At 38.2% G+C, this 14569-nt stretch overlaps 1 protein-coding gene across 1 annotated transcript in view; it reads left to right on the top strand.

Annotated features, from left to right (window-relative positions):
- Positions 1–1898: 1898 nt before the first annotated feature.
- Positions 1899–14569, top strand: part of USP54 (ubiquitin specific peptidase 54) — a 91561-nt gene continuing 78890 nt past the window's right edge. The window contains exon 1 of the mRNA XM_066554217.1: positions 1899–1931. The gene's annotated coding sequence lies outside the window, so the exon portion shown is untranslated. The remainder of the gene's footprint in view (positions 1932–14569) is intronic.

Raw genomic sequence — 14569 nt, 5'->3', positions numbered from 1 at the left:
AAAGTGGTCCCTGGAAGGAGGGACAAACAAATGAGCAACTTTCTGCTGGCCTGCCTAAGGACACGCTATGGGCCCTGTGGCACAGGACCCCCCCCGCTCACAGATGCTACACAAATTCAATTACACTGAGGAGTGCTTCAGTCAAACCCCACAGTGCTGGCTCAGACATGCAATTAGTTCCATAGTCTATTACAAAAACAGCCATACTTTTATGGGCCTGAAGCTAGCACATATTCAGGGCTTCATTATATCTACTCTCTCTCTAACTATTCCTCTTAATTATCTTTGGTCCCTAAGAGAGGCTTGAGGCCTTCCTCATTTGCTCTTTTTTCCACTATGGTTGGTTAGATTCCCAAAGCAAAAAACTGAAATGGGATGGGAAGACACAAGTAAACAAATATTCTCCCAAATGCACAAACTTATTCTTAGTGGTGTTAGAAATGCCATATTAACAGCAGCATGAACACTATTGCAGACATATATTCACAGACTCTATGCTTTGTTTGCTGTAAGCAGAACAAACAACAGTCCCAGACTCCCAGGCACACTCTGTGCATCTGGAACACCACTACCAGGATACCTGAATTATCAGAAGCTGCAAATTCTGGCATACATCTTTTAGATACAGAACACTATGCATCAACTCACTTCTCTTATGTAAAAATGGGCTCAGCAATTAAATAGAAAGAACTTCCTGTACACTTACAGAGGTGGTGGCACTTCTCTAAGATTTGTTACAAAAGCTGTATCTCTCAGATGCTGGGAACACTGGAAATAAAACAGCAGAAAAGAAAATGTATTAACCCTCATGTCTTCATGTTTCTGTCTGAGTAATTACTATTGTTGTTTATCCATGTGGCACTGAGGTACCAACTGGTCATGGAAATGGTGGTCGCCGCAGTTATCCTCAGATTATCTCTACATACATGGTTCTGAATTCATAGGGAAACACCTAGTTATTTCAGTGGGCTTGAAAAGTGTTTCTTGGGTATCACCAAGAGAACTATTACACCAGAGTTAGTATCACCATCAGTCTGCACTGGTGACAGGAAATCAGAGATTGCAATGTACAGTTGACACAATTCATGGAATACGAGATTTATAATAATTTCACATATTGCCTAGAATTCAGAAAATCACACTACAAATTTCTAAAATATCTTACTCAATTTTCCCTCATCCTGAGATGGTCTAATTCACACCTGAAGTAAGCACGGTGTTGAACACCCCATGTCTCGGCTCTAGCCTGTCAGCCAACTCAGCTCACATGAACTACAAGCAAACTTTTACTGGACACGAACGTGTCTGTTTCCTCCAGCCGTTTCACGGCAGCGAGCACTGCCCAGGTTTTGCAGCTGTGGGCAACCCCGAGGTGTTTCCCGGCCGGCAGAGCCGTGCCCCGGCAGTCAGAGCCGCGCCCCTGCAGCAGCAGCAGCAGCGCCGCCGCCCCGCCCCGCGCTCCCTCAGCCCTCTCGCCAGAGGAGGCGCCCGCCGCCGGCGCAGCCCGCGGCTCTCACGGGAAGATGGCGGCTCTCGCGAGAGGCGGGCGGCGCGGCTGCCCGTAGCTATGGCAGCGGGGGATGAGCGCGCCCGGCGGGACCCGAGCTCGGGGACAGGTGGGGACTGAGGCCGCTGCCGGAGTGCGGGGTATTCCTCTCTTCTCCTCCCGTCCCGTCCCGTCCCGTCCCGTCCCCTCAGGAGGAGCCGCGGCCAGACCCAGCTGTTCACTAGCTGCTCGACCGTGCGCCCGGAGCCTCGCCGGTGGCGACCCCCGCCCTGCGCTGTGGCGCAGCCCCCGCCCGCTTCGGTCAGGCCGCAGTGGGGTCCGTGCGGGACTCGGCCGGGCCCCAATCTCGGCCCGACCTCCGGCGGGGCTGGGCGTGAAAGGCCCCTCTGCCCTGCACGCCCGCAGAAGAGAGAAGGAGTAGCAGGTACGAGAAAAAGAGAATGCTAGAGCCTAAAAAGGTATTTTATTAGCAGGGGTCTTTGAAATAATAAGGGATGTTGTATTATCTTGGTCAATAACCGAGGCGTGATCGCTGCCGTCAAAAGTTAAACTTGCATGGGAGCTGCTGTTGGTTAGCAGAACCTCCTTAGTATTTAATTGACTGTGTTGGTCTAAGGTAGTTAAAACCATGTGCTTTTTCCCCCCCTCTTTTAAAAGAAAGCAGAAGCTCTTAAGGAGTTCTCTTAAAATCTTTCTTTGAGTAGAAAGATTATAAGTGGACATTCATGATGATTACAGCCATAAATAGAAACCATAACAATATACACCCTCTGCTTTCAAAAAGTTGCAGGCACAATGGCTTTCTGGTTTTTCAGCTACGTGAACTTCTTGTGGTTATTGTAATGGCTGATCGTGTGTTAAAAAAATTCAAAAAGCTTTCCAGATTTCAGAACAAATTCTGAAGGTTCTAATAATGGAAAAAAGATGCATATAAAAAGGGAGGGAAAATAGCTGTGTATTTCTCATGCAGCCTGAAAGAAAGACGTGTGTACCGAAAAAAAAATTATCTGAGCTTGTGCTACTTTTCAGACTCGAAAAAAAATCTCCAACGGAAAGATTTTGTGCTGCAATATACTTGACACTGAGTAGCAGATTTGGAAAACAGCAGCAGCACAGGTAGTCTTGTGTTTGCTTCAAGAGTGAGGGAAAGTACTGCTGTGCTGAGAACTCAGCTGGTGAGGTAACACGACTTGAATATGACAGCTTTTAAAAATAATTAAAATAATGTATTGTGGGCTGAAAAATATTTGTCAGCCTGTTGAAATCTGTTCTCATTTAGGAAGTGATAGGAATAGTAACAGTTAAATTAGATAGGATAGTCTGTAAGTTCTATTCCATCACCTAATCAAAACTATATCTAATCAAGCATGCTGCATATCATTCAGACTGGATTAAATAGAAGCTTTATTTTTTGCTTGTTTGTTTCCTTCTCACCTGGTAATGTCACCTATGAAGTCTTTATGTTCTTGGGGTGCAGTTAGGAGTAAGGGTGTGCCAGATTTGTCTGGTGCATTTACAAATTTGCATTTATAAATTTACAGTTATCCCAGAGAATTTAGATGTTTTGTAAAACATTTCAGTTCATTTCTTTCAGGCATTGCAGGTAAGAAATATGCCAGTTCTTCTCTCAATTCTGGGTTAAGTGTCTATTTTGAGACTGTAGTCACAAGTTTGTTAAAAAGGATAATGGGAATTTAAATCCTTCTCTGTCTAGTCTTGGAGATGTTATTAGGGATTAAGCCTTCTTAGGCGAGTTTTCATGGACAGTACATAGAAGAGAAAGTGTGTTTATTTCCCAGTTTGTGGAGCTTCAAAAAGTTTGTTACCTTGAGAGGTTCATTGACTTTGGGGACTCTATTAACATATCTTTGTAAAAAACAGTTGTGCCTGTCCAGAATCCCTTTTGGTCCAACTGTGTAAATTGCAACAGATGATATTAAAAAAAAATGAGGTAAGAGGATGAAAGAATAATAAAATGTCACAGCTCTTGTTTGTTTTTGTTTTTTCTTTTTTTTAATCTGCTTACCTAACTTCAGAACCAACAAAACTGTTTTATAATTGACATACCTGTTGATACCTGTAGAGCTTATTAGTATTTTCATTTTTTCTTATGCAGCCTTCTGAATACCTTACACATCCTTCAGTTTTCTAACATATGTTCCACAGACATTTATTCAAACTGTTTTAATTCGTTCTCTGAAATACTTCTTGTTTGCTTTTAAATTTCTTTATTTTTTGTCAATGGTGTCTACAGGCACAATTCCAAAACCTTTTTATATTCTGTCACTGAAGGTCATTCCCTAGAAAAGATATGCAGTGCTTGATGGCAGAGAGGAACAGCATGAAATTTTATTACTGACTGTCAAAGAATTTGGATTGGCTTGCTTGGATCCCTCTATTGGTCCTGTTAATTGCAAGTTAAGTAATAGGCAATCCATAGTCTTTAGGATTTTGCCTTCTTCCCTTCATCTGTAGGCAGCCCCATTGCCTGGGGTTATGCTCTGTGTGTGAGACTGCTGGGAGGAGCCATCTCCTGGTGTAGGCTGGACACTTTCTGAGACAAAAGACACAGTGTAGTCAGTCTTACTGTGTCTCTTGACATACAAATTTAGTGTGCAGTTCATTTCTTCTCTTTTTTTTGTTATGTCACTTGATGCATGGGGTTTCTTGTTCTGGGACGGGGGAAGCATGTCACCAGCCACTGTCTATGGGACACTGTGGGTCTAATGTTTGGCCAGACTAGGATATGGCTGGGCTGTGCTACTCTGGTTTTATAGCAATAGGCTGTATACAGCTCAGTTACTCAGCTTGCAGAACCTGTGTACCGTCATTCAGCTGGCAAGTTAACCTGTTGGGTCTTTCCTACCGTCACAGTAAGTGTTTTATATCTGGAGTTATTGAAAAAGGAAGGAAAAACTTCAGTTTATCAGCACCTTAGTAAAAACCAAGGAACCTGCAAGAGGCTCTTACTTTTTTGATACTTCCCAAGATTTGTGAGTTGTATGTATTCCGTTGTAGTCTCAAATATTAGGAGTAATATTTCATGTTCATAGAGTGTAAAACTTTGAGTAGATTTTGTTGTCTAGTGCTGTAAGTTTGTGATGTAAAGGTGATCTTAAAGGCACTGTATTAAAAGTTGGTGTGTCTATTCAGTCCTGTAGCAGTGATTGCTTAGTAAAATGGAGGACTGTGGTACCTGCTGAGTGTTTCTTGTGATTGCTCCCAAGCTAGTAAAAGGCAAAGGAATGGGCTGGATGTGGTTTTGAGGCTTAAGACCATTTTTGTTCAAATTATGAAAGCATGTGGAAAATTATATACTGTTATGACATTATCTGTGCTTTTTCTGTCTAACATCATTTTGAAGAAATACTGTAAAAATATGGCTTCTTTAGTATTATTCATGATAACTTGTAAATAAATCCATTTCTGAATTAAATCTTCAAGTAATAGAATACATTGTTGCTGCTACAAGTGGTGTTTAAACATTTTGACTACAAAGACATCATAACAACGTGGAAACTAAATTTGATATTCTTTTTATAGAGTACTGTAACCATTTTCTTCAAAATTTTCAACCTTAAGGAACACACCTTTGAACAACATATAGGAAGAGGTCTTTAAGCAGGACTGTGAAGTTTCAGCTTTAAGATCTGCATATTGGTCTCTTCTTTCTTCTCTTTTCTTTATTAATGACACCTCTGAAAGCTTTATACTTGTACAATTGGGTATCTGAGAGTCAGAAATAACCTTTATCCACAGAATGATGCATTGTGCTAGTGCTATAGTAGTGCTATAATTTGCACTGTTCCTCTGGCACTCTCCAGAGGCTCTGGTCTGGAGATGGTATCTGAGGAGGAAGAGATTACTTCTGTTTGTTCATTTTTTTCTTATGTTGCTGGGATTGTTTTCAGAAATGCAAATTGACATTTTGAATTTTGAGTTTGATGAGAGCAGGACTGAGCTTGACAAATCAATTTGCAGAGACCAGGGCTGTCAGATGATAATAGCTTGCCTTCATTACCGACCAGTTTAGATTTGAACCAATGACCTAGAGGTGAAAAGCTCAGTATTGTTTTACGAATCATCTGATCTATCCACATGTTCTCTTGTTTAAGGTCCCTGTAGTCCTCTTAAACAGAACATGCAGTAAATATTGAGCATCATTTGCACTTGTAAATATTAGAACAGTGTCCATTCCAGTTGTCTGCTGTGCGTGTGAGGACACTGCAGTTAAATATAGTAACAATTTCTTACACTCTCTGGCTTTTCATGAGAAACCCTCATAGAAATCCAACCATATGGCAAAACCCAGCATTATCCTAAAACCATTAACAAAGAACCTTTTGCTGCCATTAATGGGAAAATGAATCTACAGCTCTAAGTAGCCTACTGGGAGTTATTAACAACATCAGGCTACTGCTAAGAAAATGAACTTAAATAAAATATCATTTGGATCTGAGTCATCCCACCAACACTTCTGCATGTTGTATCCAAATTGGTATTTATCTATGAAAGCCTTTTCAGAGTATATTATCTTTATTACTCCTCTACTTTTTTTCTTCATTGAGTATCTTTAATGCTGTAAAAAAGCATAATGGAAAACCATTTGCATGGATTTCATAAAAGAGATTAAAAAGTATTTGAAATGTCCAGATGGGCTCATAAACTATTTTTCCATTCATTCTGAGGTAAGGTGTTCCTAGGCAACCTAGTGAGCAGGAGGAGGTCAACAAATGTAAATACTTGGGCAAGTGATTCTTAGTTTCTAAAGCTATTAAGTTACTGTCTACAAGTTACAGTTTTTGTGAGCTACAGAAATAATAAAATTAACATTTGTATGTATTTGGATTGTCTTTTTATCTCCTTATCCCTTTTCCTCCAATCCTTAATCTCATTCGACTTCATATCAACTGTTTCTGTATGGATTGATCTGCTGCCAAATCAAGTATAAAGAGGTGAATTTCCTACTGTCCCCTCACTATGAGAACAAATTAGGTTTTTTTCCACTCCCTGACCATTAATTTTCATGTGGTTTAGAGGAACATAAGTTATTTTAGAGATCTCTGGGGGTTTTATTTCAAAATGTTGAAAATTGGCCAACTGATTCAAAAGGTATTGGTAGAAAACCTGTTTTGGTCATATGCTTCTGTGGGCAACAACAAAAAAAAAATTACTGCCAAGTTACTAGTGAAACAAGGCATATGATTACGCTGTGAGATGTATCCTTGGTGCAATTTGTTTTCTCCCTCTAGAGAGTATCAGCTAGAGCATCTCTCTTGGGGCAGTATTTTTCTTTTTGCATAGCAATTTCTAGTAGACAGGACATGAGCTGTATCTCTTTTGTAATTTTCCCCCCACTCCTTTGATGGCACTGAACTCATCTTCCAAGGGTTCTGTTGTTGAAAGCAAAATACCTCAATCCTTAGGGGTTTTTGAGAATTCTAGAAATTAGGGTTTTAAAACTCATAGATACAATTTATGAATGTTTCCCTCTTTCAGATATCTCTCCAAGCCTGAAACTATGCTTTTTTTTTCCTTTGGGTGTTTTTGTTTTGTGGTTTTGGTTTTTTTTAAATGCAGATAAGACTTCATTGAAATGTGGTTGTCTGTAAAAGTGTGACAGAGCATGAACCCTGGTGATCTTTTAATAATTTTGCAATAAAATCTGGCTTTTTACATTCTGCCATAATTGATTTGATGTGTGCTTTTGATCAAGCATGCAGTCCTTGAATTTGAAGGGTAGTAGTCTGGCTTTTGGAATTGCTTTTCCCTTTTGTCTTTTACAACTCTGAAAATCCAGGCAGTTAAACTTCAGCTGCTTTCCCATCCTATATAAATTGAAGCAGTGAATGTGGGTTTATTGTGGATTCCTGTTTTTAGAATGTAGTCAAACTTGCTAGATGGTATATACTATTTAGTGCCATAAAGCAGCACAAAAGAGCAGGTTTGAATGTGTGCTTTACAAATAAGCAGTAACTACTGGTTCAAAGGTAGAAGCAGGTAGGATGAACTGTCATAACCAATGGCCACATGTTAGTGTCTTGACTAGAATGCTTTTCTTATGGAACACTTTGGCTCACCAAAATTTATGCAGAGGTACATGCTGCATGTCCTGTGTATGGTGGGAACAGTTCACATATGAGAAGCCTGCAGGGAATCAAGGGGAAATTAGCTTTATTTTTTTTATCCTACCTGCTTGTTTATTTCTCATACTTGGTAAATGTAAATCAGTATTTGTAGTAGATATTGTTTGGTGGATGTAATTAATATGATTTAATTTAAAAAAAATGATATGTGGTTTATTACGTTTTGAATTTTGAAAATAATGAATAGACTAAAAATATGTAAGAGTGATTCAGATGTGGGAGACTGTTTGAAGAGGAGGAATCTTCTGTAAGTATTTCCACAAAACATGGAAATAAATGTGTTCTGGGAAATAGTTAATCAGTAAAGTGTGTCACAAAGCAGAGGATAGCAAAAGACTTTATAATCCTCCAGTTTTTATTCCCAGTACAGTGAACTTATAAATGGATCAATAAACAACAGCTAATGCATCTCAGCATGTTGATACATGGGCTGTTACTGTGACATGGAAACAGGTTAATGTCCTCAGTAGATCTGCATGTTATTCAAGAAAATAGGTCATGGTGTAGGGGAAGGGAAGGGAAAATAAAAGGGGAAAAAAAGATTGATTTTTTTTTTTTTTTACTCTTCCTGTTCTTTAAAACTTTTTCATTATGCTGCATCTGAAGTGTGCTAATGAATAGACAGCAAAACTTCATAAACATTGGGATAGTAAACTGCAGCACTCTCTCTGATGTCTGTTTTGGACACTTACCACATCAATCCATGCAGTACTTGTAACAGATGATATTTGGGGAGTTGATGTAAATACTTTTGAAGTATGTTAAAAAAAGGCACTGCCAGCAAAAACTTTAGGGTTCTTTGACTATGGATGCTTGATAGATTTTAAATAAAGATTTATTTATTTTTCTCAAAGTGAATTAGGAAAAAATGCTGTGGTGTGAATTTGGCAATATTGCAGTTTTCATTTAAGTGGTGTTTTTATGATATTACTAATTTGTTTAAATTCTTGAAGACAGAAAACTTCCACAGATTTTTCAGGGAAGCTTTTCAAAACTTTGCTTTAGATACATCTCTTAAAATGCATTGCTTCAGAAGAGGATGAAGAAGGAATGTTAACAAAACCTAGCTGGGTTTAAGACCCAGAAATAGCTGTCTTTTAAGAAATATCTTCTGTTGTGCAAATGTGTTTTCTTTAAGGGCTCTTCATTTTTGGGAGAGATAGAAAGGCAGTTTAATAATTTAGTAATGTATTTATTCAAACAGTCTGTTGTTAATCATTGTAGCAGTGATAGTCAGCTGTATAATTATCACATAAATGAAGATATTTACCACTACCCATTATATTTTCCTCTGTTCACTGTCTGCATGTGATGGATTCTCCTCTGCCTGTTTATCTGATATTGCAGCTGCAGCCTGGAAAGGTAGCTGGGCAATTCCACTGTATTTGATTGTTGCCTGGTAGGAACCAACAGCAACCACAGGCAGAAGATGGTAGAGTCTTGTTATCTCCACTAGAACAGAGAATTTTTCAGGCTCAGGGATAGAGAGGGGCGTTTTCTAATTGAAGTTGCTTTTTCTGATGGCATAGTTGCAGAAGCATTTCTAGAAAAAGCAACAGTACTGGGAAAATCTTATTTTTCAGGATTATTCTGCAAAGGAACACTTGAGATTATTACTTCAATAAAACAATTGAAATACTGTTCTTGAGGTGAATTCTAAGAATTCTCAGTGGCATTTTCTTGTTTTCTGCATACTAAATTTTCACTCCTTCTGTGTAATGCCAGCCTATTGAGCTGATATGGGATTGCCAATATGTCTCTGCTTTAAATAGGACATAAAAATGTCTTCACTTGTCCAGTCAAACTAATGTTCTCATTTGGTTTGTGAAAATCACACATAAATATGACATAGGAACTTTCCTCGGGAAGCACATGACGTCCGTTATCAATTTATGGGCATAAATTAAAATAGGAAAGGTTCTGACTGGTGGTAAGGAAGATATTTTTCCTCACTCTATTGACAGCTGTGCATTTGAATGAGAGGCAATCCAGTCTACATCCCTAGAGGATTTTAAGTCCCAACTGGATGAAGCCCAGAGCCACCTGATCTGACCTCTTAGTCATGCTTTCGGTGTGAGGTTAGGTGATAAACCTCCTCTGGCATCCTTTCTAGCCTCAGTTATTCTGTGGCTCTGATGTACTTGTTGATCACACTCATTTTCAGCAATCTTTCTTCCTAATTGCGTGAGCTGTTCATTTGGAGTGTTCAATAAATTCCTTTGGTAAGAATGGCATCACATGAGACTGGAGAATTTGAGGCACCAGCTCAGGGGGAAAGGGAGTGCAGCAAATTGCTGTCCAACTGTCTTGATAAGCAGCTGTGGCTGCGGACAGATTAACTCCTGCCTTAAAGAATATTTCTGTGAAGATTTAGTCTAGATTAAGCCATTTTCCTAAGAGGACTTAACCAAACGATGAAATTCTTTGTTCTAAATTTTAATAAATTATGCAGGACCTTGACTAAACAAACATTAATTTTTGTACAAGAAATAGATGATTCTCAGACATTATATAATATTCAGAACAAGTTCTAATTGTGAGTAGGACATAGCGTAACTTGGATATTATGCAGGCAAGAAGAATTAGAGCAAGGGAGCCAGCACATTTTTTCTTCTAATAAAACAGACAGAATTTCAGAAGAGTTTAGTAGGGTTCCTAAGCAGGAAGTCACTGAGGCATTGTACAATGTGCCTGTTGCTGAGATAGTTGCTGCAACTAAATGACTAAATGTGTTTGGTTTCCTTTTTTTTTTTTCTTTTGTTACTGATATAAACAAAGAAGAAGGCCAAAAAGAAATTTTGTTAAATTGCTGTCAGCTGTTGAGCAGACTGAACTGCATAAATGTTTTTCAAGAATAACATTGTCAGTTACTTTTGATTCTTTGATAAGACATGAAAGATGCATTTAGATTTAAAAACTAATCTCTTTGGGAGATTTTTTTTGAGACTATGAAAAATCCTTTTGTCTTCAGAGTTGGAGTTGTCATAAGATAGGAAAAATATAGACACATTCATAATTTATGCCTATAAGTATAACTAATAGCATTTTATGAAGCGATTAATGCCTGATTTAAGTTACAACGGGGAGGAAGAAGTCTTATTTCTCTATCTAATAGTAATATTTTTTTAATAAAACTGGTCCTAGACTTTAATCGGGTCACTTTTGTTTTAAATACCCACTTTTGATTCTAGTGTTATCTTTTGGTGTGGGATGAAGATCAAATTGTTGATTTTCATGTGCATGTTTGTAAGGAGATCTCCAGGTTGAGGGCCTGCCCGCCCCAGCAGAGCTGCTGGTGCTGCGCGGGGATGTTCTGCATTGCCGGTTTGCTTTGCCAGATCACTTCCACAGAAAGAGGTGATGGCAGTGCTTTCTGGTGTGAATGCCAAAGTGAGATCCAGCTGCTTGTTTTGGACTGCATACAGGTGGTACAAACTGAAAAACAGTTAAAAAATATCTTGCCCCTTACTTTCCCCAATAATGATCTGATATCTGTCCTCCCACATGATGACTATAGGCAATAAATAGAATTTTAGCACATAAATTAGTGTTTGAATTTTTCTACCTCTGCCCACTCCCATTATTTAGGTTTGTAGTCACACAGTTTTAATTCTGCCAACATTCTTTTTTCTTAAAAAAATAAAAATCCAAACAGCTACTGAATATAGAGGAAAACGGTGTCAAATGAAACAAAGGATGTTCAATTCTCCCCCTTTTTATTAATATCAACCGGTTTGGTTTGTGTGGGTTTTTAAATATGTTTATTTTTTCTTTGTCGGGGGGGGAGAAGTTGCCTTGGCTGCTTACCAAAGGAATTTTCCATCGACTGATAATATTCCACATAAATGAGAAGCAGTGATCATGATTTTGAATCTGTTAAGAAATAGTGAAGGCCAACTCTGGGCTGCTCTAAAGAGGTTGTGGAAAAATTCTTGAATTTATTAAACCTTCAGTCTCTTTTAATAAAGGCCAGCATTTTTATGCTATTATCCCTGGCTGGCCTAACTCAGGACAGCATGAAGACTCTTAATTACTAGTGCTGTCCTTGATAATGCTGTCCTTAACTCTTCCTCTCATAAGCAGTTTACCTCCTCAGAAGAAATAGAAAAAGTAGCACAATGTTCACTCCTTGAACAAAAAGTGCGTTTGCAACAGTAGCTGGTATGTAGGTATTTTTTTGTGGTTTTCCAATCAGCTTTCACAAAGGATTTTATTATTAATCTGAGAGAAACATAATAATATTAATGTAATGCTACATAGAGAAGTCTAGACAAAGCCAATCACAGGAATTCTGGCTTTTGAAACACTTGTAACTTTGGACACTTGTAACTTTTTATATTAGTCAGAACTTCCCAAAAAAGCTAATGGTCACAGAGGTGTTTGTGTCAACTTTTTTCTCCTGTTTGGACTTCACAAAATAAATGGCACACCTGCAAAGTCTAATTACTTAGTAGTTCCTTCAAGTGTTTAGCACTACTTGCGGGGTATAATTATCCAGCTGACTTTAGAGCAGGAAAATAATGTTCTTTGCCTCAAAGGCATTCACTTAAATATCTTGGTTTCTGAATTTGGTGACAGAGGATGAAGCATGTGTGTGTGTTTGTCTATCATCTCCATGTTCTTTGGGAAATGCAAAGCCAAATCCAGTGCCTCCTTTAAACTTACCTGGACTTAATGTCACAACTTAGCCCATTTCAGATTGAGATCTTCGAAATTATGGTTTTGAAAATTGAAAGTTGAAGTAGGAAAATTATCGCTGCCAAAAATCCACTTGACATTTTTATAAAGAAACCTGTGCTGGAGGAAACATTTCATGTATTTTCAGGGCAGAATTGTTTTGGAGATTCTTTAAAAGGGTTGTTAGGGAAATATTTCCTCTGTTTCACTAAGATTTTCTAAATGCATACTGGTGCTGCCAAAATTATTTGGAATTTAGACTAAGATAATGTATAGCAGGATTGTCTCCTCTTTACTGATGTCAGTTCTGCTTCCACAACTAGAGTAGCCTCTTTCTTGCAGACAGAAGTTTCTACCAGGAGGGAATTTCTGTGATTTCAGTGGCTGTTGCTGCCTTAGGCAGCAACCCATGACTGGAATTTCAGATGTATTTACAACTGGAATCAGTCCTGCTTTCTTAGATTGTTTAAATTACAGCCTTGTAAGCTTTTTATTCCTATTGAATGGTATAACAGGAAGATATGTTTACTGGTACTCTTGGATTTCGGGATACAGCCAGGATACCAACACTGAAAGCTTTGTGTTATGAATGACATAAATTTTATATGTCACTTCCTTGCATGTTTGGTTATGTTTTAATTAGAAATATAATTCTGCCTAGTAGATAATTAAGTAGAATTTCTAGGCAAAGTATTAGAATGCATGTTTAAAATGGTGTAAATTTGCAAGATATAATAACAAAAAGCAACAATATCTATTATGTAAGTAATTAGGAAATGAATTGATGTGCATTGCATCTTTACACTTTATGCAATTTCTACCTCTTTTGTAAAGTGCAGTGACATCACTTGCTTACTCAGCTCTTCTGTATCCTTTGCAGTAAGGAGAATTAGAATAGGAAAATTCAGAAGAACTTGAGTTAGGTGTTTTGATTTCAGACATTTGTGAGCCTTAATACTGAGTTTGCTCATTGCAGGTTTTGCAGCCAGTTTTTAAGTTGCAAAGCTGTTCATCTATCATAGGGGAAGCATATAAAAAGGAGAGGAGGTTGGTGGACTGGTAAATACTTAGGAAAGGAGTATGCACAATTTCTTTTGCTTCAATACTGTCTTTAGGTTTAGCTTATTCATTCAAATAGTAACTGTTGGTAGGCTGGTACTGTGGAAAAGATGATTACAGTTAACATTTCAGAGGAATGAGAACTGGGCCTGCGTTAGTTTCTACTCAGTACTTATTGCATCAGCATCCATTCCAGCCTTCCCTGTCAAATTGTACCTAGCTGTTACCCAGGCATGGTGATGCATGTGTTGTAGTCAGGGTCAGCTGCTTTATATGGCACCACTCCTTTGCTGCTTGTGAGGGATGTCCACAAACGAGGCTTCCTCTGACAAGCAAGGGGTTGAAGATTTATTTCTTGTCTTTGCTACATAAGCAGGCAGAATTCTTTTTACTGTTTGAAAATTCAAATTAATTTGAAAAACTCAGTTCTGGACATGTTTTTTAGCTTTTCTTTTTTACTTGAATTCTGTTTGGAGACTTTCAATGCAGATATTTCAACAAAATTAACTTTGGCATCGTATCAGAAGTAGCCAGAATTGATGGGCACAGAGGCTTGGCTTGTCAGAAGATGTTAGTGTAGAACTCAGAATAAAATTTGGGTGTTCTGGCTGTTCCGGTGCTGTCACATTCCCAGTTCAGTGAGAAGAGGAACCAGATCTTGAACTGTCTGTCTTCTTACAGAAATAGTTCTAAAATCTGTTACATTCTACTGGGGTGGAAATTCTTGCTATGTGAAGTAGCATAATGAAACATTACAATGAAATCTTTTGAGTTAGCAAATGTTTTTGGTAGTGTAACTTGTACAAGTACATATCTATACACAAGAGACAAAAATTGGATTTCATTACAGAGATCACCTTCACAGAACAGGCTTTCTCTGGACAGTAATCAGCAGTAATTATTTCTTGTTATGGGTTCTGACCATATAGAAAGGATGCAACTGAACTTGCAGCTAAAACCAACCATAAACAAGCATTGTAAATACAGACTGTACTAACTGTTCAAATTATGTTAAAAGAATTATTAAACTAAATATGTGTTTGTACTGAATTCCAGTGTGAATGTGAATAGAGCAGATGTGTTATATTCACATACTATCATGTATCAGACAGTGAACTAAATAGGAGAGAGTTCTTACTTCTTTCCAAGTTTAAAGGTAATATTAGGAGGCTGCATCAAT

This window comes from Molothrus aeneus, chromosome 8 (assembly GCF_037042795.1).
Source record: "Molothrus aeneus isolate 106 chromosome 8, BPBGC_Maene_1.0, whole genome shotgun sequence".
Lineage (NCBI taxonomy): Eukaryota > Metazoa > Chordata > Aves > Passeriformes > Icteridae > Molothrus > Molothrus aeneus.
This window is presented reverse-complemented; position numbering and strand designations above follow the sequence as displayed.